General features: G+C 39.1%; 1 protein-coding gene across 6 annotated transcripts in view; it reads left to right on the top strand.

Annotated features, from left to right (window-relative positions):
• The window catches only part of LOC118229832 (serine/threonine-protein kinase MRCK alpha-like), a 375259-nt gene that overhangs the window by 1417 nt on the left and 346222 nt on the right, over positions 1–27620 (top strand). The gene's annotated exons all lie outside the window — the stretch shown is intronic.

Below are 27620 nucleotides of genomic sequence, written 5' to 3'. Positions count from 1 at the left end.
ACAACGTTCTTCGTCGTTCTGCGTTTTTGAGTAGCTAGATAGGCGAATGCGTTGTAACAAGAAACCTGGCTTGCAACAATGATTTCTGACTTAGCGACGAAATGTTAATATGTACCATACGTAATAATTAAACCTAGTGATCTAGTATAGCAATGTTAGTATAAAGATGAGAGATGGTGCTGAAAACAACAATATTAATGGTTTGTTGCTATGTCACAGGTTCGCTGCGGTCGTGTCAGTGTCCTTGTACTGGAAGACGTTTATTATGGGAAGGTAGAAGATAACCAAGTGTGACATCATGTTGACGTTCATCGTACTGATAGACAGGGACAGAAAGACAAGAACGGCTTTACTTCATTTAAAGTTCAAATGACCCGTCCGTTGATTTTGATGCAGTTGAGGAAAGGATCAAATTGAAAGTGAATAATTTGTTGCTGTTGCTTGAGCTGAGCAGAGTTTATAGATTTTCCCTGACTCAAAGAGGCTTTGGTGCCTAAGCGTGGCTGGTCTGGCTGTCATCGTGGCTAACATAAAATCTACGTCACCTGCTAGTGTAGTTCTACACTTTGATAGACGCCAGTTTTTGGCATATAATAGCACTGTCCTACTGTGTCCACTGTCTGCAAGTATTTGAACAGTGACAGTGTTTTGTGTTTTGGCACCTTGGATTTGAAATGAAATGATGAATATGAGCTTGAAGTGTAGACTATCAGCTTTGCAAGATCTGCAACAGACTGTTTTCCTGCTCCAGCTGCATCCGCAGGTATGACATTCTGCCAAGTTATGGCTTGGCTCATATAAACAGACAGAATTCACAAACAACTTCACACATCCACACAATAAAGCCCCAAACTTAGGCTATTTAGCATTTTTTCTTTCTTCCTTTTCCTGCCGATTAGATGTCACAAATGCTCCAGTACTAGAATCAATAATTATTGCCATTGGACATTTAGACTGTAGAAAAATATGGAGTCACTGTGACGTCACCCATTGACTCTTCATGGGCTTGGTGAAAAGCATTTCATAGCCCAGGAAGTGTAGTTCGTAGGCACTGTCATGTAGTACAAATTGGAGCCTGAGACTGCACGTTAGGGACATGAATTTGTTATTTGTCCACTAAGCTTTTGAGATACAGTGACTCAGTAGTAATGCAAGCTGTCCCTGATTCATCCACAAAATATTACCGCCTTGTCCACATAGCACAATAACTTAACAAATCGGCATATGTGGAGACATTAGACACTAACTTTGTTCAATTTCTACATTTAAATATAAACAATACAACACATGCATTGTAATTGTTACTATAGACAAACTTGTGGTTTCTATTTAGGCCTATTCTTATATGCATTTCTTGCCATTAAAGAAAAGGATGTGGTAAAGTCCATTTTTATTATAATAGTTGAGACATTTACCTTTATGTAACAGAAGCAACCACATTCAAAAGCTTTATGTTCACAGCTTTTTGTTTCTGCTTGGTTCAGTGATAAGTCTTCTTTGTTCTTGTCAATGTCAATAAGCAAGAATGTCAAAAGAATGTTCTCTTTTTTTCCTCTTGTGTCTGCTTAGAACAGCTAATAAAATAGAATGTGCTGTTGAATTAATGTGTAATCTTGAAATTTACATAATCATAAATTGACCTACATGTCAGTCACTGAATTTGGGAAATAATTGGATATTTCTGATAGAGGAAAACTATTCCTTTATATTTAATGACAGTGCCTATACACGTATTCATAAAAAGGTGCAAAGGAGGAAGATACTACACCGTGATAACATTTAATTGTAAGGTTCCATGAACTAATGCATTAGAGAGAGAGAGTACTGTTTTATGAACCAAATTAGAGAATTATAACAGAATTTGCTTTTCAGAAACTTGGAAAATGTTACTTTCATGGTGAGGATATGCATACAATTCCAATGCACCTCGCTTGGCAAGACTAAAGTGAATTAAAAAAAATAAATGATTGCCAAGTTGCGTTGGGGATGTGTTACAAAAAATGTGATGTAAATTGAAAATAATGTTGCCCCTATCACTGCTCAAGAGTCAGGTGCTCCCGCCTTCCCAGAATCCTAGGCGGGGCAACCAGATTCAGACAGTGATCACAGGAAATGTTCAATTGTGATAGTAATTCAGTTGTTAAGAATGTTCAAGTATTACTGTGGTAAGGTGTCCTTAGCAGTTCTGTTTAAATGAATGTTGAGTTAGGGGTGAATTCACACCATGTGAGGGATTGCTGTGTGTGGGAAGGACACATTTGCATTGCGTTCAATAAAGGGACATTTCTTGCTGATAAATGACTATACCTTTATTAGAAAACGGTACACTAAGCGAGAAAGGACCAGTGCAGCTCCTTCCAACTGTCATAATAAATTGATTATTTAGCCCTGACTTACATATTAGACTGTTGGGGTGTGTTCCTAGAGCGAGATGTCACTCATTTTTTAATAAGAAAACTAGTTGAAAGCATTGAAGGGCATCAATCTACAAAAGAGAGCATGTAACATAAAACTAAGGAACAACACTTTATTGCAGACATTTTTATCAGTATTGATATTCAAAGCTTAACTTGATGTTTCCTTTTTGAATGAGGAGTATTGATTCTTTCTCTGTCTACTGAACACAGATAAGATTTCATCGTCCAAATGTAAGTGTTACTGCTGAAAATATTTCAGTTATATACGTTATTTTTTAATTGAGTGTCTTTAAATAGGTTAGTGGTATTTTAGAATGAGGATATTCCACACTAACGTAGGTGTTTGTTGGTTTTCTTGTAGTTTGTGTTTATGTATCTATCGGATATGATCTCAGCTGGAACATTGCAAAAATGTGGTGGATGGTTGAACATTGTTTTAATGTCGTCCCATCCCCATACAAGAAAAGCATCACATACTGTAGAGTAGCCTACAGAAAAACATATGGGAGTTAATGATTACACATTTAGGTACTGTACCACAGTGTGATAATGTTTTTGCATAATTTTTTTAATCTGATATCAGTGTTTCACCTTAAACCTTCATAAGGGGCACATGTATATGCTTTATAATGGACAAAAAGCATTTTATTCATTGTTGGATATGTTTCAGGACCCCTAGATATTTTAAGCCAAAAGTTATGTTACCAAATGTAAAAAATAAAATTGCAATTGTTTTTTCTCACTCATGGTTACGATTTAATTTTTTACGAGTACGATTCTGTTTTTCTCGCGCTTGGGGTTGCATGATTTTGATGTGGAGGAGGGGTGAAGGAGGCGACTTTATTGGTCACTCGGACAAATGCGTCATTGGTATGCACCGTGTTTACCGCCCCTGACTGAAGGCATGCACATCATCATTTATGCCGGAACATGGTGGAGCAACGACATCCTTCTCAAGTATTTAGCTAGCTATTAAACTTGTTATTGTGGATAATGAAGTACCAAGTGATGGATTGCTGGTTAAGTTACTGAAGTTAACTATTTAGCTCATATATCCAGCTGTTCACAATGTCTAGTCAAGCGAATACCGAAGGAGTTGCTGTAAACAGCTAGCTCTAGCGTATCATAGCTTTATATTAATTATTAGGTAGGTAGGTAGGTAGCTAGCTAGCTTAGCTAACATTAGCTATGGCTGTTAAGGCTGTTTTATACTTCTGCGTAGTCTGCATAGTTTGCGTTGTGTGCAGCACTCGCAAACGGGCAGATCATTTATAATTGTGCGGCATGTTGCACAGGTTGTGCAGGCCACGTAATTATATTTTGTTAAGCCGCGTTTCCACCAAAAGTACCCGGAACTACTTTTCAAGGAACTAAAAGGTTCCTTCAGCCCATTGTTGTCTGCGTTTCCGCCGCGGTCTAAAGTCCCGCGAAGATTAGGCAAATTAGCCCACTGACGTATGAAAAAGCGACGTTGTCGTCGGTTCATCTGTCCTATGATTTCTTCTGTAACCCCATACTACCACCGAAGTAGCCTACATTATTTTCTAATAACCGGGACACCCCGGAGGGGTTTATTCCACTTAGCTATATACAACGGGTTACCAACAATGACTATATATGGTTACTTTTGTATTTATTTTTATCGATTTAATCACCTGGAATTGAAATATTCTTCTGCAGCCGTTTGGGCATTTTACCGTTGTCAAGCAAAACTGTCATTGGTAGTTGAACTTGGACCGTTGTTATGCAACAAATAGGATATAACAGGCCAATAGTCAGATTGTAACTGTTTTATATATCCTCTCAAACACATTCATTATGTTTTTATGCGAACATTCACTTTCATGTCTTGACATCCGAGGCGACAGAATGTATTCACATTTCCAATATAACTGGCAACAACAGCAGAAAACATGCACACGTTGTAAACAATTTGCTGTTTGATTACTTTCTCATCGTCAATTCCATATAGGCTAATTGCAAAATGACAAGAATAGAACGAAAACTCGGACTTGCGTGAAAATTTAAATTAGCAGTGGTACAGCCACCGTTCGCTTTCCTTCAAAGTTACTGCTAGCCGAGCAGCGAAGTGTGCCCTCCAGATGCGAACCATGCACCATAAATTAGTCCATAGTCTTCCTGGTCTTTTTGTGGAATTGAAGAATGGCAGAGTAAAATTATGGCAGTCTGAAAAAGCTAAAGGGACGATTACTTGAATTAACCTGTTATTTTACCCTGACAAAAAGTGCGGAAGGTGATTTCCAGTTTGATTTTACTGTATCACCAATGTGAATTACGCAGAACTACCGCATACCTCACATAACTGTATTAAACGTTTTGAGTCAATTACAACGGGCTAACAAAGAAAATCCGGAAGAAAATATTCAGCAACCGAATTAATCCGTTTGAATGTTTTGGTACGTAATATGCTGTCCCAGCACGAATGCTTAGCATTTTATAAAACGAATACTAAAGCAAGAAAAGAACAGAAGAGCACACATTATAATTCCAAGACGTTGGCAGGCTATAACCAAAAGTAGGCTACTGCGCCGCATAACATACAAGTTTGATTTCAAGTTATTATGAAAATAAATCGGTTTGCGGCTGTAGATTTTTAAATATGGCGGTTGAAATAAAACACTGCAAGTAGTTGACCAATCAGAAATTTTCAGCGCTTGCGCCCCACCCCAAAGGTTCCGGTACTTTTGGAAAGTACTACCCCCCGAGCAGGAAAGCCCCCGGAACTAAATTTAGACCCTAGTTCCTGCGGTCGGAACGCACTGAGTTCCTCAAAAGGTTCCTAGTTCCGGGGTAAAGTTCCTGCGGTGGAAACGTGGCTTTACTGACCGTTTATAGTTCAAAAGAAAATACCTTCATTCATATTTCCAAACCTACTAAATACTGCACCAATGACCACAGAAATTCTCAGCTAGAAGTAACTTGTTGCAACAAAGACATTCAACTGACAAAAACGATTTTAGCCGTTTAATGTTTCCTATTGGTTTTGTGAATCAACTGTTATAACCTGTTAGCCAGAACCGTATGTCAGTGACCTCATGTCAGCAGTCAACCAATCATCTTCTTTATGGCGTATGCGGGCACTGGTTGCTAACCACGCGCTTTTAATTTCTTGAGGAGGTACGCGGCCGTGGTCTGCAACCGTCGCACATGCCGCACATTCCGCACAACCCCTATGCAGACCCATTTTTATGTGTACTACGCAGAAGTATAAAACAGCCTTTAGTGTGATTTAGCGTTAGGGTTCTGTATACTTTGTGGTATAACTCCCTAACGTTTTTCGCAAACTAATGATAATTTTGTGTTCACCAGAGAGAGTATGCTGATGTTGTCACAGCAGCACAGTCTCTAATCTCTGTGCTGACTCAAACCCTGAGAGGTGAGGGTCAAGGCCAGGTTCAAAAACATTAGCTAAGCTAGCTAGCTAGCTATCTAGCTACCTACCTAATAATGAAGATAAAGGTATGATAGGCTAGAGCTAGCTGTTTACAGCAACTACTTCAGTATTTGCTTGACTAGACATTGTGAACTGCTGGATATATGACTGAGGGGCAGTTCCATAGAAATGTCAACCAATGCATGAAAAAATAAAGTTACTTGTCTACACATCAAACTTGTTTAAAATGTAACCTTAAGGTGTATATTTTGGAATGGAAACTTAATATGACCATAGTTTGTATGACATTGCATTACCATTACAATATAGGCAGACAAGTCACAAAAATAAGACATTTCAATAAACCACAGTTAGTGCTTTTAAGACAAAGCTTACAGAACTTTTTTTCCCACTCTGACCTGTACTCCAGTGTTAGTTACTAGGTTTTGGGGTTATTAAAACACTGGGGAACGAATTTATGTGTTCTGCGTTTAACATAATTCTCGAACCATTTAAAGATGATGTGCTGTTTCAGACACCAGTGTCACATCCATAATGTTCTAGAGGGAAACATTTCTGTAAATCAGGCATTTTAAATAATATCATACTAAAACTTCCTATGCAAAGCTAACTTTTATTAAGGTGATACATTATCTATAATTGGTCTCTTTGATCGTATTTTCTGTATTCTGTTTAAGCGCTACGGACGTGACTGTTACGGATGTTACATAACTTGGACAATTTATTCTCCAGTCTCCACTGTCTGAAGCATCACGACTTGGTGGTTGGCTCCTCATTTCATTGCTATGTAAAAGCGATTTCTTCTACAAAAACCAATTGATATAGTAAATCTAAACCTGTGCTGGCTAGCTAGCTAGTTAACCCAATTAGGGGAGGATACCGAGCCTCCTAACATGAGAAAAGTGGCCGTGAAAGTTGCTGATGCAGTTCTAACTACACTGGACATTCCGCTGCTTCTAGCTGTCACTGTATGTTTATAAGCTTGTACCGCCTGGTGCCTGTTTACTTCCTGGCTTAACTTTTTGAGGGGCAGGGCTTATGTCTCCCGCGGCAATACATTGGTCTCGCTTCTCTCGCCTCTCGTGCAATTGTTGAAGGGAGCTGTCAAACCTGAGGTGATTAACGACTTGACCTGTCACGAGCCCACAACAAAAACGGTATGTTTTAATAAAATAAGAATTATAATATAAATACATGTGAAAGTGAATGGTTTCACCTTAGCATTACTTGCAATGGCAGGTATAGCCTATTATATAGCCTATAAGATAAGATAGATAAGATAATCCTTTATTCATCCCGCAGCGGGAAATTCGCAGTGTTACAGTAGCAAAGTGGATAGCGCAATAGAGTAAAAATAATATAGGTGACGATGCTAGCTAACAACATAAAACTTAAACATTAATGGATATAAGTTACCTTCAGTGAGCTAGAAAAAAGAGAAATAAATTGATTTCACTTCACTTTACAGTATTTACAGAAATTATTTTAAAATGCGGTTTAATAACGAAAATGAACCACATTTTAAAATAATTTCTGTCAATCTTGATGGCTATGACCCAAACTGGGCTTGTAGGCCCAGCCTAAAGAAAAAGACATTAAACAGGTAGGCAGTAATTCAGTAAAACTGTACTTAAAGTATGAAAAGAAAACATAAAAGTAACCATTAATAAAAATAATGAGAGCAGTTAATGATAATAATAATAATAATAATAAAAGTTTTTATTTCATTTCAGCAATGGCTAAAACAGCTGCTGAACGCCAAAAGGAAAATGATGATGTTTTCAAAGAAAAAGAAAGGGAAAGGAAGAGAGCAGAGAGATTACTTAAGAAGCAAACACAAACAAAGGAGGAGGCTGAGAGGGTTCGGGCTTTGGCAAGGGACAGGCAAAGAAAAAGGCATCTACACCAAAAAAAGAGTCCTCAAAGTCCGTCTGTGTCAGCATTTAAATCAAGACAGTCATTTGGGAAGGCAATGAGACATACACTAAATGCTCTGCCAAAGAGCCCTACCAAAAAAAAGGCTGTGATAGAAAAACTTGCGGTATCAGTGTGCTTGCTGATAACAAAAAAACCCACCAAAAACACTGAACTCCCAAGTTCGACCAAACAGAGAGTGAAGGAGTTTTATGTCAGGGATGACATATCAAGACAGGCCCCGGGGATGAGGGATGCTGTAACGATCAGAGAGGCAGGAGTAAAGAAAAGGATCCAGAAACGTCATTGAACAATGTCTGTTTTGGAGGCCTACCGCTGTTTCAAGGAGGATAATCCTACAATGGTGATTGGCAAATCGAAGTTCGCAGAGCTGCGTCCGCCTCATGTCTTTCGGTGTTCCGAGATGCCGCAAAATGTCTGCCTGTGCCGTCATCATGAAAACATGAACCTGCTCCTGGAATGTGTACGCCGCTGTGTTCCAAGGAAAGTGTTCAAGAGCTTGACAGAATTTGTTAACTCCTTAGTCTGCAGCAAAGATGACCCACAGTGCATGCTAAATGCCTGTGTGGAGTGCAGGGATGCACTTTTGTTTCACATGCACATTCTTAGCCACATTCCAGATGAGGAAAAACAATTGAAGACCACCCGGTACACCTGGGAGGCAATAGGGGGAGTACAGGTTAAGGTCCAGAAGAGTGAGGTACTGGGGGATGTGCTCAATCTTCTGGCAACGACTGCACCACAATTCTTGAGACACTGCTTCATCGAGAGAAAACAAAGTGCATCATTTGAAGAGAAGAAGGCTCAAGCTGATGGAGAATCTGTGGTCCTGCAGGTGGACTTCGCAGAGAACTACACTGCAGCGTACCTGGACGAGATCCAGTCTGGCCACTGGCATCAAAAGCACATCACCATCTTCACATCAGTTGCATGGTCGGACACTGTCTTATGTTGTAGTGAGTGACAGCCTGGACCATGACAAAAGGGCTGTGGCAACATTTTTGGGAAAGGTTGTACACGACATAAAAGAAAAACACACAAATATGAAGCAACTGCACATTTCTAGCGATGGGGCTGCATCACAGTTCAAGAACAACTACATGTGGGCATTTTTGTCGATTACATTCCATGAGATGTTTCCTGACCTCCTCATTGAGTGGCACTTTTTTGCCACCAGCCACGGAAAGGGGGCAGTGGATGGTGTTGGGGGCACAGTTAAGCGAGCTGTCAGCCCAGCTGTGGTCAGCCGACAGGCAGCAATAGTCAACAATGCTGCAGATTTTGCAAAGATCGCTACACTGAGATGCCCAAACATTAATGTCATCAAAGTGAAACCAGAGAAGATTCAGAGCTTCATTGAAGAGCAACAGCTGGAAGCCAAGTGGGAAGATGTCCCACCCCTTCATGGAACCCAGGGAGTCCATCACATCGAGATAATTTCATGGGGCGAAGTGAAACACAAAATTTACTCCACAGCAGAAACATCACTGGTGCACACACTTGTCCCTTCCTCTGAACAGGCCCAGAGCTGCACACCTGCCATCAAGACAGGGGACTGCCTACTGATTGAATTCATGACAAACAAATCCCACAGAAGGTTTGTGGGATTGGTCACTGAACAAGAGAAAGAGGAAATTGAGATTCAATTCCTGCGAAGGACTAATGATTCGGGCCTGGTATACATCCTACCAGCAAAAGAGGAAAAAGCGTGGGTCAATTTGGAGCAAGTCCTGAACCCTCTTTATCCATGCATTGACAACAGGGGGAGATACCATTTCTCAGAGCCTGTTCTGGCTGAATGAAGGCCATAAAAAAACGTTTGTTCCAAGAAATGCGGTTTGACTTGCACTTATGTCCTGTGAGTGTGGGACGGATGCAACAGTGCTACTACAGTGTCAGTTCTATCACTTTATTTATATCTGTATTATAATAATAATTATATTAATTACCTAAAATGTGGTAAAATAGTTGATAAAAAAGGGAAATCAATTGTTCTAAAATTTATTTGTGTTGATGCTGTTCTGTCTTCTAATTGAATATTTTTAAATTAAGTTAAAATCTACTTTTATTTGAAATAAATACATCAATCAATATCTTCCTTGGACCTTACATACTGTATTGTAATTAAAAAGTGGCCTCATACCATAAATGTCTCTACAGGGTATCTGCTACTTTTTGGGGTGTTATAGAGCCTTGACATTTTGTTGACATTTTCAAAAGGGTTCAGACTAAAAAAAAATGTGCTTTGATGATATTTTGACTATGCATCTTTAGTCTATTTCAGACACGTCACATCCATAACAGAAAAATGTCACATCTATAACGGCACTATTTCTTATTTCCTTCCTTAACAGGGAATGCAATTCTTTTTAAAGGTGTTTTTTGGGTACTACAAACACAAAATGATATTTAACATATTAGTCATTGGCACAGAAATTCACAGAGTTTTTGTGATGTGTTTATTCAGCCCGAAAAGCTTGTCCATTTTCATCACATCCATAACGCAAGGATGTTTTGCCACTTCTCTCAAAATCTAAATACTTAAAACATTTCATATTGTAGGCTTATGTTTATCCCAATAAATATAATTAAAATATGTATTTTCAGTTTTCAAAATATAATCCATGCCATGTCAATGTGAAGCTTAGTTTCCAATATTCTGTGTGAATGTCACATCCATAACGCTGGAATCGCTCTGAGCTAAATACATGGTTCGTACGGTCATGAAAAACCTGGAAGAGTCATTGAAATTTAAAATGCAATTTCCAGGCCCTGGAAAAGTTATGGAAAATAATATTTTTTGAAAAGTAATGGAAATATAGCTAAAGTTGCATCAAATACAATTGCTAATTAATCCAATCATGAAAATGGTATGTATCGTAATAAAACGTAAATTGGCACGTAACCTTCGCGGTATTTTGGTGGTGTGAGAAGTTAATTCGGTCTGGCTCAGTCTGTTTACAGGCACGCCCAACAGGCACGCTTCTGCTAATGTAGCAGTTAGCCCTACTGTGCCAACAATATGCCAGGGAAGTGCAGCCTCAATAATATATCAGGGCTCGAAATTAACTTTTTTACTTGGTAGCACTGGTGCTCCCAATTTCAAAAAGTTAGGAGCACCCACCAAAATGTAAGGAGCACCAACAATATATGCAATAGATTTTTTATTGATAAAAAATGACGATATAACAGTACGGTTTACAAGTAACAGTTAAACTGTCACGCCTAAAATGTGTCGACTCTTAAAGGAATTGCGTGTTATGCATTCAAACGACAAAGCGCTTCTCGTCACATTAATACCGCGAATTAAATCAACCGCCAGTAAACTGCATCGGAGAAATTAGCTGTTTCAACCGGGTCGCTACACAAAACACTACGTTAATGTTTAAAAAAAAATGCCGTAATCGTTCGCTTCAACTTTTCAGCTTTCGATAACGCTAATAAATTGAACATAAACGTTTGTCTTCAGGTAACATAAGTAAACGCATTAGCTCTCTGTGTCGCGTGACAGTGGAGTGCTGCAAAAGGGAGTGATTGAAGGCTAATATTAAGCAATTTAAAATCAGCATTAAAGGTAAGAATGTCAAGCTCACGATTGGTTAGAAGGGTCACCGTCAGCTCACAAGGCACATACTGAATGTACTAACTAGCGAATGTACAGAGAAAGAGACGTTCGACTGGAAAAAGAAAAAAAAAAAAAGGTTGCACCAGAACAATTATTTGCCTCACACAAATGCTCCCAATTATATTTCGAAGTCGCACAGATTAAATTTTGGGGGCATATGCGACCAAAATGGTCGCAATTTCGAGCCCTGTTTGAGACATTGACAAAATGTTAAACTATTCGAATTAAAATATGAAAGAATGTATCTAAGTGTGTCTGTCTGGTGTTTATTTGTTTTAGAGAGGCACCATATGTTTCAGATGCAGACCTAATTTTACTTAGTGTTACAATAAATAATTTTAAATGATCCCGCTGAGATAAAGTCATTTGTTTTGGTCATGGAAATTCAGTTAAAGGTTGTGGAGAAGTCATGGAAAAGTCATTGAAAATCATTGGTGAAAAAGTGTATGAACCCTGTAAATAGTTAACTTTAACTTAACCAGCAATCCATCACTTGGTACTTAATTGTCCACAATAACAAGTTTAATAGCTAGCTATTGCTTCACCATGTTCCGGCGTACATGATGATGTGCATGCCTTCAGTCAGGGGAGGTAAACAAGGTGCATACCAATGACTCATTTGTCAGAGTGACCAATACCTAGGGCTGCCACTAACAACTATTTTTCTATCGGTTAATCTATCGACTATTTTACCGATTAGTTGATTAATCAAAACAATTAATTTTCCTCCAAAAAAATCTATTTGACCATTTCTAGTTCATTTTATTTTGACAACAACGAACTGTAGCCTATATGCCATTGTATAATGCAGCACAAAACAAAATGTAAACAAAGGTTGAAATATTAAAGTGCTAAAATGTAGGTTTAAACTGGCAACTCCAACATGATTAAAGAAGAGGGCTTATTATTTAATTCAGTAATGCAACTCCAAAATAAATCCAAGTTTCTATTAAACCCCTTATCAAAGTAAAAACAAGTTAGGTCTGCATATTGTTTAGAGTGTAAAAGACAATGGTGTCCAGCTCAATGTCCAACTCATATATTGGAATAAAACGTCTGTTAGACGTGTGTTTTAATGTAAGAATGTCAACATGTCCACATGTTCTGGACTTAGGCTAGCTCTTTTCTTGAAAATCTTTCACTACTTACTAATGCTTACATTACAGTGTGAAATATCAACATTATGTAATACCACTAACCTATTTAAAGGCACTCAATTTCAAAAATAACGTATATAACTGAAATATTTTGAGCAGAAATACTTACATTGCAATTATAATTTTATCTGTGTTCAGTAGACAGTAAATCAATGACAGTTCTATCTGCTTCTGTTTTGCACCAGAAAACGATGTCAGATAGGTCTGTCAGCAAACATATAGCTTAGCTATGCCCAGAAGTCCTCAATAATAATAGTATTTTCCAAGAAATTACGAAAAACCATTGACAACATTTTGTTAGGTGAGCGTCTTTTAGGCTAAGTCTGCTACCACAAAGTGAATGCGTAAGTGAATGCGATGCTAAGAATATTTTCTGTTACGCTGACCTATAAAACGCTATTCCAAAAGCAGAATTAGACATGTTATACATCGTTAGAAAGCTTATACTTTCACCTACTGAATAAATGAATTTTCAATCAAGCCGGACTACTCAAAAGGGCGACAACGCCGTAAACAACGCGTGTGGTATTACGCACAGCTATAGGCATCACAAATGCGCGTATATATTTCACAAACGGATTGTCCAAAACAATATATGACCACTCAGTCTCAAAAGGGACATCTTTACGCGTAAAACCAATGGCAAGGTTGTATATTTAGGGGTCCAAGCAGCGAAGCTGGTGGAACCCTATTGTATCTGTTAGGATTATTATTATTAGGGGTCCAAGCAGCGAAGCTGGTGGAACCCTATTGTATCTGTTAGGATTGTTAGGGGTCCAAGCAGTGAAGCTGGTGGAACCCTATTGTATTTGTTAGGATTATTATTATTAGGGGTCCAAGCAGCGAAGCTGGTGGAACCCTATTGTATCTCTTAGGATTATTAGGGGTCCAAGCAGCGAAGCTGGTGGAACCCTATTGTATCTGTTAGGATTATTATTATTAGGGGTCCAAGCAGCGAAGCTGGTGGAACCCTATTGTATCTGTTAGGATTATTAGGGGTCCAAGCAGCGAAGCTGGTGGAACCCTATTGTATCTGTTAGGATTATTATTATTAGGGGTCCAAGCAGCAAAGCTGGTGGAACCCTATTGTATCTGTTAGGATTATTATTCTTATTTTTTTCCGCTAAAAGTGTCTGAGGCTCAGCAACCATAAGTCCTGGAGCAACCAAATTTGGCAGGTGGGTTCCTATGGCCCCCCACTACTCAGGCACAAAAAACCACGTACGTCGGCCAGATGGTGGCGCTATAACAAAGGGTTTTGCGTAAAAGGCCATAACTCCCACACCATAAGTCAGATCAACACAAAACTTCATCGACATATGCATCTGAACGTGCTCTACAACTTTGCCATTGGCCCCACTTTTGTCCGCCATATTGTTTGCCTGCCATTTAGACTTTTTAGTTGAGGCGTGGCAGTTTTCTCCGCAAAAATGTCTGAGGCTCAGCAACCATAAGTTGTAGACCAACCAAATTTGGTAGGTGGGTTCCTATGGCACCCCACTAACCAGGCACTAAAAATCACCTATGTCGGCCAGATGGTGGCGCTATAACAAAGGATCATAGTTTAAAAGGCCATAACTCCCACACCGTAAGTCAGATCAACACAAAACTTCATCGACTGATGCATCTGAATGTGCTCTACAACTTTCCTATTGGGAGCACCTATGTCCGCCATATGGTTTGCACACCATTTGGACTTTTTCATTAGGTGGGGTGCGGAAAAGCTGGAGCTCCAAATCCAAACGATTACGACATCGAGTAAACTTCTTTACGGCAAGCGACAACCATGGCGACGCTAGTTTTTATCAGTGAAAGCACGGTCTGACACTGCCACCTAGCGTGCCTGCTAAGATCGGCTACCCAAAGTTTCTTAGTAAAAGCTTTCTGAGAGGATGAATAATTACTTTTCTTTGGCATGGATCCATTTGAAGACAGTATCGGGTGAGTTCGTTAAGTCTTTAAATCTGTCATTATGGTGAGAAAAAGCTAAACAATTTTATTGGTATGTTTTGAGTTTCTGTGCAAACGCGCGAAAACATGCTGGTATAATAAAACAATGACGGTAATACATATATAGTCCGCTTCGTTCCGTTGCTACCATAACATAACGACATACAGCTGCAGTTTCTCGCTGCATTTAATAATATTGAATATAAACAAAATACGCAATTTATGCTGTAAATCATATCCTCAATTTAATCTCTAAATCGACTGTAAGGTCAGGGTTGTAACTAGGTAGTTGTTTCGTAGGTGACTTAACTCTTCTTAACTATTGCCGTAGGGTCTAGTTTATATCAGTGAGGGGACGGTCAGACGGGAAGCATTGGAAGACAGTGCCGGGTGAGTTCGTTTAATTTTTAAATCAGTCATTATGCTGAGAAATAGCTAAACCATTTTATTGATAGGTTCTGAGTTTCTGTGTAAACGCGCGAAAACACGCTGGTATAATGAAACAATGACGGTAGTCCAATACATATATAGTCCGCTTCGTTCCGTTGCTACCATAACATAACGAACTACAGCTGCAGTTTCTCGCTGCAATTACTCATATTGAATATAAACAAAAGACGCAATTTATGCTGTAGTCTTCCAATGTCTAAATAAATAATACGGTCCATTTGAAGACAATATCGGGTGAGTTCGTTTAGTCTTTAAATCCGTCATTATGCTGAGAGAAATCGTATTCTCAATTTAATTTTTAAATTGACTGTAAGCTTAGTGTTGTAACTAGGTAGTTGTTCCGTAGGTGACTTAGTCTTAACTCGTCTTAACTATTGCTTGAATGTTCTCATAGACTGCGTTGTTGCTGTTCTTGTTTGTGTTAGCGTTAATCAGTTTAAACTACAGGGTCCAAGTTGAACTATGCGGTTGTTCCCTGCACTTGGAACGGTATTTCTCTCTATGGTTTTCGGCACGCTTATTCCTGGTTATGGTTACACACTTTGTTGTACGTCGCTCTGGATAAGAGCGTCTGCCAAATGCCTGTAATGTAGGCTAATGTAATATTCTGTAGCAACAAGATAAACCCGGCGTTAGCCCTGAAATATGCCAATACAGCAGTGAAAACGCTGCTCACTGAATAACGAAATAAACGAGACAAAGTTTTTTTTTAAAATTATGCCATGTCATTCTACATTCAATATCTGGGACTAAACTTTGAATAATTATACAATCTTACCACTGGTTTCACGCGTAGAGATGTCCCTATTGCGACTGAGTGGTCATATATTGTCTTGGACAATCCGTTTGTGATTCCTGTTGCTTCTCATCTGTCAATAAATAAATAAAACGGTCGGCTGCTCTGCGCGTAGGTCGCGACTTGATAACTCGTCTTTTGTTTCGTTTATTGTGTCGTTTTTTCTCAATGTCGTATTTATTATTTGAAATGTGTATTTATGTGTTATTATTCTATCTGTCTCTGAGGCGCTCTGAAATGTGCATTCTCTGCTAAACTGAGCAATGGATTGGTATATGTGTCTGACGTAGTGTTGCACGGTATACCAAAACTTCAGCACTTTTTAGGTAATTAAAAAAAAACAAAAAAAAAAACGGTTTCGTATTTGAATTTTCCGACGGTAGTTCTGCGTCAAATGTAAAAGCCAGGGAAATGTGTCTCCCGCATTACTGATTTAGAGGATGAAAAGTGTAGTTTGTCAGAATCTTCGCTAGATGGCAGTAGCAACTAAGGTTGCCAAGTGAGGTGACCTGCGCTTGTGCATTCACTTCCTGGATACAGCGCAAGCTTTGACTCAGTTCACTTCAGTAGCAATAGGTGTTCCAATTTGGAAATATTTTATTATAGATAGATGCTGTATTGTTCTTAAAATATGCTGTTTTTAAATCTATTTAAAGGTGAAAGACCTGTTTTAAAAATTATTGACTTTACAACTGTTTAATTTTTGAAATATATTTAACATATTTTTCTATTGTTCAGTGTTGTAACACTATAGGCCTATGCATATTAATATGTTGAAGAGACTTCAACTTACAGGTTGTTAATGAACCAGGTTGTTAATAAACCATGAATTTGAAAATGAGGTCAACCCTTGTGGACATTACGTTTCTGATCTATTAAGATAATTTCAGTATCGTTAGGTACCGAGTATCTAATTAGCATCGTTTAAGTTTCAAATATCATTTCAGTATTGAGTATCGTAATACTAAACCTGGTATCAGTATCAAAGTCAAAATTTTGGTATCGTGACAACACTAGTGTGACGCCTTTTTTAGTTGCGGCGCAGAAACACTGCAGCTGTGCATGCACGCCGGACCATCTAAGTGTTACGACATTCCATCTAAGTGTTACGACATAGTAAAGGCCTTTACGGCAAGCGGCCAGGACATATCCATGGCGATGTAACTAAGTCATCCGACAGCGTCTCTTAGCACAAAATTAGTCATAAGTCATCAATATTTTATACGATCATCGTGATATTCAGTAGATATGTTGGGTGAAGGCATATGATCATGAGTACAAAGCCATTTTAAAATCGCTCCATAGGGGGCACGATGGTGCCAATGCTCGGACCCCTCCCAACGCCGCTTGCGGCTTTAATTAGGGGTCCAAGCAGCGAAGCTGGTTGGAACCCTATTGTATCTGTTAGGATTATTATTCTTATTATTTTTTTCCGCTAAAAGTGTCTGAGGCTCAGCAACCATGAGTCCTGGAGCAACCAAATTTGGCAGGGCGGTTCCTATCGCCCCCCACTACTCAGGCACTAAAAATCACGTATGTCAGCCAGATGGTGGCGCTATAACAAAGGGTAACGCGTAAAAGCCCATAACTCCCACACCATAAGTTAGATCAACACAAAACTTCATTGACCTATGCATCTGAACGTGCTCTACAACTTTGCCATTGGCCCCACCTATGTCCGCCATATTGTTTGCCCGCCATTTAGACTTTTTAGTTGGGGCATGGAAGTTTTCTCCGCTAAAATGTTTGAGGCTCAGCAGCCATAAATTGTAGACGAACCAAATTTGGTAGGTGGGTTCCTATGGCACCCCACTACCTAGGCACTAAAAAACACCTATGTCGGCCAGATGGTGGCGCTATAACAAAGGGTCATAGTTTAATAGGTCATAACTCCCACACCATAAGTCAGATCAACACAAATCTTCATCGACTGATACATCTGAATGTGCTCTACAACTTTCCTATTGGGAGCACCTATGTCCGCCATATGGTTTGCACACCATTTGGACTTTTTCATTAGGTGGGGTGCGGAAAAGCTGGAGCTCCAAATCTAAACGGTTACGACATCGAGTAAACTTCTTTACGGCAAGCGACAACCATGGCGACGCAAGTAATCCGACACCGTAGGGTCTAGTTTTTATCAGTGAGGGGACGGTCTGACAGTGCCACCCAGAGTGCATGCTAGGATAGGCTACCAAAAGTTTTTTAGTAAAAGCTTTCTGAGAGGATGAATAATTACTTTTCTTAGGCATGGATCCATTTGAAGACAGTATCGGGTGAGAAATAGTTAAACCATTTTATTGATTTGGTTCTGAGTTTCTGTGCACACGCGCGAAAACACGCTGGTATAATAAAACAATGACGGTAATACATATATAGTCCGCTTCGTTCCGTTGCTACCATAACATAACAGACTATCTTGTGTCTACAGCTGCAGTTCTCGCTGCAATTTCTAACATTGAATATTCACAAAAAACGCAATTTATGCTGTACTCTGCCAATGTCTAAATAAATGATACGCTACGGTAAAGCTTTGAGAGGATGAATAATTACTTTTCTTTGGCATGGATCCATTTGAAGACCGTATCGGGTGAGTTCGTTAAGTCTTTAAATCTGTCATTATGCTGAGAAATAGCTAAACCATTTTATTTATAGGTTATGAGTTTCTGTGCAAACGCGCGAAAACACGCTGGTATAATGAAACAATGACGGTAGCCTAATACATATATAGTCCGCTTCGTTCTGTTGCTACCATAACATAACGACCTACAGCTGCAGTTTCTCGCTGCAATTACTAATATTGAATATAAACAAAAGACGCATTTTACGCTGTAGTCTGCCAATGTCTAAATAAATAATACGGTCCATTTGAAGACAATATCGGGTGAGTTTGTTTAGTCTTTAAATCCGTCATTGTGCTGAGAAATCGTATTCTCAATTTAATCTCTAAATTGACTGTAAGCTTAGGGTTGTAACTAGGTAGTTGTTCCGTAGGTGACTTAGTCTTAACTCGTCTTAACTATTGCTTGAATGTTCTCATAGACTGCGTTGTTGCTGTTCTTGTTTGTGTTAGCGTTAATCAGTTTAACCTACTGGGTCCAAGTTGAACTATGCGGTTGTTCCCTGCACTTGGAACGGTATTTCTCTCTAGGGTTTTCGGCACACTTATTCCTGGTTATGGTTATACACTTTGTTGTACCTCGCTCTGGATAAGAGCGTCTGCCAAATGCCTGTAATGTAGGCTAATGTAATATTCCGTAGCAACAAGATAAACCTGACATTAGCCCTAAAATATGCCAATACAGCAGTGAAAACGCTGCTCACTGAATAACGAAATAAACGAGACAATTTTGTTTTTTACATTATACCATGTCATTCTACAGTCAATATCTGGGACTAAACATTTAATAAATATACAATCTTACCATCGGTTTTACGCGTAGAGATGTCCCTTTTGCGAATGAGTGGTCATATATTGTCTTGGACAATCCGTTGGCGAAATATACGCACATTTTTGATCACTGGGTAGGCTACGTTCAAAAATAGCTGTGCGTAATACCACACCTGTTGCTTACGTCGTTGTCGCCCTTTTTAGGGCAATTTGGCTTGATTGACAATTCATTTATTCAGTAGGTGAGAGTATAAGCTTTCTAACGATGTATAACATGTCTGATTTTGCTTTTGGAATAGCGTTTTATAGGTCAACGTAACCAAAATATTTCTTATCTGCCAATGTCTAAATAAATAAAACGGTAGGCTACTTTGCGCTCAGCACGCAGTTCGCGAGTTGATATTACGTCTTTTTTCCGTTTTTTTCTCAATGTCGTATTTATTATTTGAAATGTGCATTCATGTGTTATTATTCTATCTGTCTCTCTGGCGCTCTGAAATGTGCATTCTCTGCTAAGCTGAGCAATGGATTGGAATATGTGTCTGACGTAGTGTTGCACGGTATACCAAAACGTCAGCACTTTCTCAGTACTCGTTAGGTACCGAGTATCGAATTAGCATCGTTTAAGTTTCAAGTATTGTTTCAGTATCGAGTATCATGATGCTAAACCTGGTATCGGCATCAAAGTCAAAATTTTGGTACTGTGACAACACTAGTCTGTCTTCTAGTTGCGGCATTGAATTGCTGCAGCTGTACACACACACCAGGCCATCTAACTGTTACAACATGCCATCTAAGTGTTACGACATAGTTAAGGCCTTTACGGCAAGCGGCCAGGACACGTCCATGGCGATGCAACTAAGTAATCTGACAGCAGAAAATTGGCCATAAGTCATAAATATTTTATACAATCATCATGATATTCAGTAGATATGTTGGGTGAAGGGATATGGTCATGATTACTAAACCATTTTAAAATGGCTCCATAGGGGGCTCAATAGTGCCACTGCTTGGACCCCTCCCAACGCCGCTTGCGGCTTTAATTAAATTATTATTCAAATTACAAATTAGTAGTTCATCTTAACCAAATCATCATAATATATTTCTGCTAATTCCAAATTAATATGCATGATTCAGCTAATAGGTGAAGGTATTCTAAGTTATTTTGATTAGCAGCGGCTGCTAGTAATATCAGTAGAGACAACCTTGTAAATATAATAAAGTTTATTGAATACAAAGTACCGGAAGGGTCAAGGAACAATTCTCTACAATGATGTACAATAAATTGTGTGAATGCACTTGTGTGTGTGGGTGTTGTGTATGCATGTGTGCATGTGTGTGTTAGTGTACACACAATTATGCGAGGCATGTTGTATGTTGTCCTGCGCGTGGGGTTGCGTACACGTGTTCCAGTAGAATAAAGGAACAAAATGGAGTGTATGAATGGAGCGGTTTTTGAAACTAGAAAAAGCTAGTGATAGAACAATGGCACATGAAGCATGGCCAACAGATAAAGGGTAACCAAATAGCTATTGGTGCGCATTTTAGATATCATCATTCCATGCTAAGACCAGTTAGTATTTAAATGGCTCATATACAGGATTTGTTCTGTGCGTGATATACACTATCGGTCAAAAGTTTTAGAACACCTCCATTTTTCCAGTTTTTATTGACACTTACGCAGTTGTTTCAATGTACTCAAATTAAAGCATGGAACAAATAAACAATTGGAGATTTAAAAAAATTATGGAATCTTTCTGTTTAACACAATTTATTCTAATTTTTTGACTCATCAAAGTAGCCACCTTTTGCAGAAATAACAACTGAACACACGCATGGCATTCATTCTACAATGGAGATAAAATATTGTTTGGAAAGATCTTCCCGACACTGTTGCAGAAGTTCCCACGAATGGGTTGCTTCTCTCCAGTTCAACCCAAGCCAGCTCGATGGGGTTTAAGTCCGGAAATTGCGCTGGCCATTCCATGATTTGAAGCCTACCGTCTTGTTCTTTTCTTCTAAGATAGTTCTGACATAGCCTGGGGCGTATGTTCTAGGTCATTATCTTGCTGTGGGAGGAACCCCTGACCAACTAGGTGTTGACCAGAGGGTATTGCATGGTGCTGCAAAATGTTGTGGTAGCCCTTTTGGTTCAGGGTGCCAGTCACTCTGTGCAAGTCACCAACTCTGGATCCAGCAAAAGAACCCCAGTCCATCACGCTTTCTCCTCCATGTTTGACAGTTGGTGTCACACACTGAGGAACCATCCTTTCACCTACTTGACTGCATACAAAAACCCTGCATGATGAACCAAAGATTTCAAATTTTGATTCATCAGTCCATAAGACCTTCTTACAGTCTTCAGTAGTCCACTGCTGGTGCTTCATGGCCCAGGCAAGCCTGTTTTTCTTATTTAGCCATTTTAGCAATGGCTTTCGTAGTGCCACTCGACCTGTCAAACCAGCAGCTCAAAGTCTTCTCTTCCTGTTGAAATGGATACTTGCTTACTTCGACCACTTAAGCTGTGCTTGAAGCTGTTGTCCTGTGAGCTGCCTATCACGCAAGCTGTTGACTCTCAGAAACTTGTCTTCTGATTCTGTTGTGGATTTTGGCGACCTGCCCGACCTCTTCCTGTCAGAGTTTCCTCCAGTTTCCAAGTTCCTTTTGATGGTGTAGGAAACTGTACTCATTGACACCTTTGCTTTCTTTGCAATTTCTCTAAAGGGAAGACCTACACTTTTAAGGGTTATAATAGTCTGTCTGTCTTCTTTTCTTAATTGCCTTTTTCTCACCATTATGATAGCAATATACTACTTCCTGCAGTGAAATATTGTCAAAATAATGCTTCAGAGGGTGTAGTAATACAGTCTGTTCCAACACTGATTTTATACAGACGGAGGGTTTGTAAGTAATCAACAAAAGTCGGGACACCTGTAGGAATTATTTGCATCAACTTTCAAGGCTTAATTTACTTCCATTGCTGCAGAAAAACTGTAAGTTGTTAACCCATTACTTGTTCCCTGAAAAATGCCTTTTTTATAAATTTACATCATTTATCAGTTTCTGGTAACTTAAACTTTTATTTTTTTAACCTCAGTTTACCATTTCAGGTCATTCACTGGACTTAAACTGCTTAAATTTCAATAAAACTGGAAAAATGGGGGTATTCTAAAACTTTTCACTGGTAGTGTATGAAAACTGACACAGCGCGGTGGATGGCTTAGAGCCAACTGAACACACAGAACGGTTATATTAATCATGAAAACGCAATAACCATTAGCGTCGTGATGTTCATTTAGTCATAAATATTACTACGTTCAGTCCGTTGCTAATTAAACTATGCCCAGAGTTACAGCTTTACTTGAGTCCTTTGCTTTGTGTTGCTTGTTGAAATTCTTCTTGGTTTCCAGTATGAAGTCTGTGGGAGTTTGTGGAAAAGGAGAAGCCATTTTCCCTTTTCTGATTCCAAGACACGCTGCTTAATCCTTGTAGCAGGCCGCTTGTCTCGTGGGACTTGCTCTGCAGGATACATCGGTCGTGCCTGGCTTTCCTGGTTCTTCGACCACCACTAATCATGTAGGAGCGCTTCGGAGAGCCTTGTTCCTTCTGCATCTGGTAGTCGAGGGTATACACGCCTTGCTCGGTTGCAGGCCTTGCAAACTCTTCCGGACGTGTGTACTCACGCGAGAGGGAGACAGGAGAAGGGTGACGAGTCCAGGGAGAGGGAGATGGAATAGAGGGGGGTGAAACAAAGGCAACCTCCGTTTTATTGAAGGTTGCATGTTTCTAATTTACAGTAAGCAAATACTGTATCAGGAAAGCTGTGGTAGGAGTGTGTAGGGTTGCAAAATTCTGGGAATATTCAAGGATGGAAACTTTCCAATGGAAAGTTAACGGGAAATAATTGGAATTAACGGGAAATAATGGGAATAAAATGGAAATATAGCCCTATTTGCTCAGGCTGCATTTACCATGTCATATGCAGATAGAAACAAACCTTTTACCATATCATAAGCAGACATAATTATAAACATCCTCTATGAGCCCTCTCCAAAAAAAAAAAGACTTTTCTCTTAACACCTAAAAAAAACCCCCTTAAAAACAGTCTTCCGAGTGTTGTTTTAGAATTCTATTTACATATAGTTGAAGCGCGAGTTTTTAGAAAAAGTCAAGGAATGACAGACATGTGGAATAAACATTCACAAAATACATCCCATTTTACTATGCAAGGGGTCAGTTGACCCCACGGTTCTAGTGACGAGCAGTATACCGTGAGTAATGCTAAGTGACGTCGGCAGCACACTACGTGACCAAAGATGGAAAGTTTTGAAGAGAAGCTAACTGCTTGTCCAAAAGTACCAATATTTATACAACATCTGCATGCTGCTTCACAGCGATAAATATATCCTACTTATCAGACGGCGTTAATTTCGTCAACGAAACATATTTGTTACGACCCCTTTTTCCATGATGAAAACAAAACGTAACAAAATAACAATTCAGAATAGGCCTTAGGGTTTAAAGTGAACTACTCATTTATAAAATAAATGTTTTACAATAAAGAATGAATGGAAATAGATTAATTAAAACTCCTCAATTAGCATGCTCAATCAAGCTACATCACATGGTAACAGCTAGCTAGCAGAAGGTGTTAACAAGGTATAAACTGTATACTTTGCATTAGCCTACTATCTGCCAGTTAACTGAAATATCATAAAAAATATATATTCAATAAAATATATTCACTCCAGTAATATAATCAAAACTTACCTTACTACGGTGGCCTGTAAGTTCCAAAAATGATGTCATCGTCTACAACAGCATTGAGTAGCCAAGTGTCAAGTGATGAGGTTCCTTGATAGATTTATAAATTGTATTTAGTTATTTAGTCTGTAAAAGTATAGGTCATAGCTTACAAGTAAGATAGCGATTATAATCGTTAATTGTTCTGCATTGTGGTAGCATTTATTTTCTAACGTTAGCTGCTTTGCATGGTAAAACATAGAAAGACATGATGCGTCACAAAAACTATTACACTACTAACTAACACTTACATTACAGTGTGAAATATCCTCATTATAAAATACCACTAACCTATTTAAAGACACTCAATTTAAAAAATAATGTATATGACCGAAATATTTTGAGCAGTAGGCTTAATACTTACATAGCAATGATGAAATCTTATCTGTTTTCAATAGACAGAGACAGAGTAAATCAATTATATATTTCTATCCGCTTCTGTCTTACACCAGAAAACAATGTCAGCTAGGTCTATCAGCTATGCTTATGCAGCTTAGCTATGCCCAGAAGTCCACAATGATAATAGTATTTTCCAAGAAATTACAAAATATCGTTAACAACGTTTCGTTAGGTGCAGCATATTTTACTGCTACTACAGAGTGAATGCGTAAGAGAATGCGATGATAACAAACCTTTGATTACACTGACCAAAGAAATGCTATTCCAAAAGCAAAATTAGACATGTTATACATCGTTAGAAAGCTTATACTCTCACCTACTGAATAAATGGATTGTCAATCAAGCCGGACTGTACTAAAAAGGGCGACAACGCCATAAACAACATGTGTGGTATTACGCACAGCTATTTTGGAAAGTACCCAGGCAAATGCGCCCCCTCCGTTTGTCCATTCTGGGCTACTGTAGAAACATGGCGGTGCAACATGGCGGCCTCCGTGGAAGAGGTCCATCTCCCTATGTAGATATAAAGGGCTCATTCTAAGGTAACGAAAACACAACGATTCTTATTTTCATGGGATTATGCTCCATTTCTGCCAAGTCCTTTTCGCTAGATGCCACTACATTCTACACACTGCACCTTTAAAGCGATGCTGGCAAATTATCAGTACATGTGATGGAAGAGTGCGCTGCTGAATGCAGTCCACGGTTACAATTCAATTAAATGGTAATCCTTTTAACCAAAACATGCCATAAGACCTAGTATTACTTTTTTAATGTGTATTCCCCCCCAAATAAGTTCACTATTAAAAGGTAAGATTTTTATATTGAAATTGTGCAAAATTCCCAAAATTCCTGAGCTTAACTTCCCTTCCAAAATTTCTGGAAATTTACTGGAAATATTCTGACCCTTTGCAACCCTAGGAGTGAGTCACTCTTTGAGGTGGACATATGGGCTTTGTAGTTTTGTGTCTTTTGTAGTCCATGGTACCTACAAATGTGTCATGCTAGTTGCAGAGGAGACTAGGCGGTGGCTGATTGTTAAATGGCAAAACTGCACAACAATGGTGGCCCTTCAAACTCTCTATTTGGCTTAGCTGTTGTGTATCATCTACTAATAAAGGTAGGACACAGAGTGTGTTGTTTCCACTCATAGTTTGGCTGCAGGAGCAGTTAATGTCTGTGTTGAGCAATCTCAGGACGCTGGTGTTCTGGCCACTAGGTGTCTTGCATGAAGGGGTTAAGGTAACTCATCTGCTCTTTAGAAGTCTTACCTTTTTGTATTCATCAAATGTGTTGTTTTTCCAAAACTATAGATTTTTAATCACAGGGTTTTCTCTAGATTTTCAGAGGGCTTAGGTGCTGCCTGGGTTCCGGGGGGTAGTGGTGGTTGGGGGGGTTTGAAATTGTTAGTTATGTTAGTTATTTTAAGTTTTTTTCACGTTGTTTTCGACCGTTATCCTTACCATATTTGTGAAAGAAAGCTGGCAACACTTAGTGTACTTATAGTCAAGTCTATTAATTTCATCAAATAACATGTTTGAGATTTAATGAAAATATATGTGGATTACCTTAACTTGTACACATAGGATGAATAAGAATAAACGTGTTGAAATACATATGTAATTATTTTGAAAATGCAACCAAAGTACATAAAGGAGACAGAGAATTTCTTGATTTATTTCAACATTTATTTCAACTGCAAATATCGCAGCCCTCTTTTGAACACTTCACTTTCCTAGCTTTGTTGGCCCTTTGAAATCTTCTGATGAATCTTTTGTAGTCCAACATCCCAGGCTAAGGTCCATCAATGGCCACTCGGCAGCAAATGTCCAGGTGACCATCAGTCAGCCTGTTTCTCAGTGGGGTCTTGACCTAAAAATGAAACTGATTTTAAAGGTGTAGTCCTCAGATTTCCTGGCTAATGATTGTTGATATCTGAGCTCAACAACCAGTCAAATACACCAGACCACTATAGTTCTATATATTAATTGTTATAGCTTCCTTCTACTGTCATCCTATAATTCTCAAATCCTTACCAACTTGAGGGCTGAGAACAGCCTCTCAACATCTGCACTCTGAACAGGAGCTGTGAGGGTGACAGCTGCTGCCAGACTGAGCTGGGGTTAGAGTTCTTGGGGATCAGGGGACACAAGCCACAGCAAGTCTCCTCCAGAGTTTTTGACTGAAGAAAGAACACACAATTTCTACATATTTGTACACATACATACATACATACATACATTTGAATTAACAACATTTCCTCTCTTCTTGAAGGCTCAGACAAACCTTGAGGTCTAGTAGCATTGCTCACTCCTGGAATGCTTCTCACTCATTCAGCAAGTCCTGCTCATTCAGTCTTGGGAAGTACCTTGCTAGGGACTGCATCTCTGTGCGCCCATAGCTTGCATATAAACTTCCTTCCTGAATTTGTTTTGGAGCTAGCACCTTAAAATTCCCCATGATACCCATGTCAAGCGACTTGCCACATTATCTGTGAGCATGTCCAGAAATGGGACCATGACCCAGGGTTAAAAAAAAAGAATAAATGTACTCAGGGCCATCAACTCATTCAATCTATCCAATCATTTCACAGCTTTTAAAACACTTACATTGCCTGAGAATCTGTCCTAGACTCCATCTGAAAAGTAGGCTGGCACCTCATTTCGCAAAGGCTGCAGGCCCAATTCATCGGCCAGCCAGCTGTCCCACTTCTCCTTCACCTGGGTCTGAGTCGTCTGGTTCCTGAGTGAGGAGATCAGTGCAGTCACCTGAAATACGTTATGTACATATGTACACCATTTTATTTGTAATGTTTAATAATGCTGTACTACTTAACTTGTTCCATTAACATTTTCCTCACCTCCTGCTCCACATGTGCAAAGAACAGGTTCCTCTTTTGAAACACTTGAAACTGCCTGTGCAGTATATTGTGTACAACTTGCATCAGGCAGAGGGTTGGTGGAAAAAACTTGTGTTTGAAGAACCTGTACAGCCCCTTCACCGTTGGCTCTGATCTTGCTTGTGTTGATAGATCTGCAAGGACAGCAGGCAAGATCCTCTTCAGGACATTAGTGGCTTCTCTGCTGCTCTCCTATTGTGTCTGGTTTCCTCCCTGAAAAAAGATTTAAAAATAAAAACACATTCACAGAAGCTCCATCGCTGCCAAATCCCACCAAACTTTCCAATGCCAGCTTTCTGAAAAACTGAAAAAACAGAGAAACAAAACAGAAAATAAATAATTTTCAGTTTAATCATTATGATGGAAAAGCACAATGATATAAA

This window comes from Anguilla anguilla, chromosome 6, assembly GCF_013347855.1.
Source record: "Anguilla anguilla isolate fAngAng1 chromosome 6, fAngAng1.pri, whole genome shotgun sequence".
Classification (NCBI taxonomy): Eukaryota; Metazoa; Chordata; class Actinopteri; order Anguilliformes; family Anguillidae; genus Anguilla; species Anguilla anguilla.
This window is presented reverse-complemented; position numbering and strand designations above follow the sequence as displayed.